At 40.2% G+C, this 691-nt stretch overlaps 1 non-coding gene across 1 annotated transcript; it reads left to right on the top strand.

Annotated features, from left to right (window-relative positions):
- The first annotated feature begins 251 nt into the window (after positions 1-251).
- Positions 252-359, top strand: LOC127742351 (small nucleolar RNA R71). The gene has a single exon (XR_008003540.1). It is a non-coding gene; the product is annotated as a small nucleolar RNA R71 (small nucleolar RNA).
- Positions 360-691: the final 332 nt, after the last annotated feature.

Raw genomic sequence — 691 nt, 5'->3', positions numbered from 1 at the left:
ATTTTGTTCTGAGCCAATATGGCATTCAGAGTATCAATCTCAAGAACTCCTTTCTTCTGATTTATCCCATTGTTCACAGGATTCCTTTTAGAAGTGTACATGAATTGGTTATTTGCAACCATTTCAATGAGTTCTTGAGCTTCTGTAAGCGTCTTCTTCAGATGAAGAGATCCTTCAGCAGAGCTATCCAATGACATCTTGAATAGTTCAGATAGGCCATCATAGAAGATCCCTATGATGCTCCATTCAGAAAGCATGTCAGAAGGACACTTTCTGATCAATTGTTTGTATCTTTCCCAAGCTTCATAGTGGGATTCACCTTCCTTCTGTCTGAAGGTTTAGACTTCCACTCTAAGCTTACTCAATTTTTGAGGTGGAAAGAACTTTGCCAAGAAGGCATTGACTAGCTTTTCCCAAGAGTTCAGGCTTTCTTTAGGTTGTGAGTCCAACCATATCCTAGCTCTGTCTCTCAGAGCAAAAGGGAATAGCATAAGTCTATAGACCTCAGGGTCAACCCTACTGGTCTTGATAGTGTCACAGATTTGCAAGAACTCAGCTAAAAACTGATGAGGATCTTCCAATGGAAGTCCATGAAACTTGCAGTTCTGTTGCATTAGAGAAACTAATTGAGGCTTAAACTCAAAGTTGTTTGCTCCAATGGCAGGGATAGAGATGCTTCTCCCATAAAAGT

The sequence above is a fragment of the Arachis duranensis genome, chromosome 9 (genome assembly GCF_000817695.3).
Source record: "Arachis duranensis cultivar V14167 chromosome 9, aradu.V14167.gnm2.J7QH, whole genome shotgun sequence".
NCBI classification, from domain to species: domain Eukaryota; kingdom Viridiplantae; phylum Streptophyta; class Magnoliopsida; order Fabales; family Fabaceae; genus Arachis; species Arachis duranensis.
Note: the sequence above shows the minus strand (reverse complement) of the source record. Positions and strands in the feature narration are given on the sequence as shown.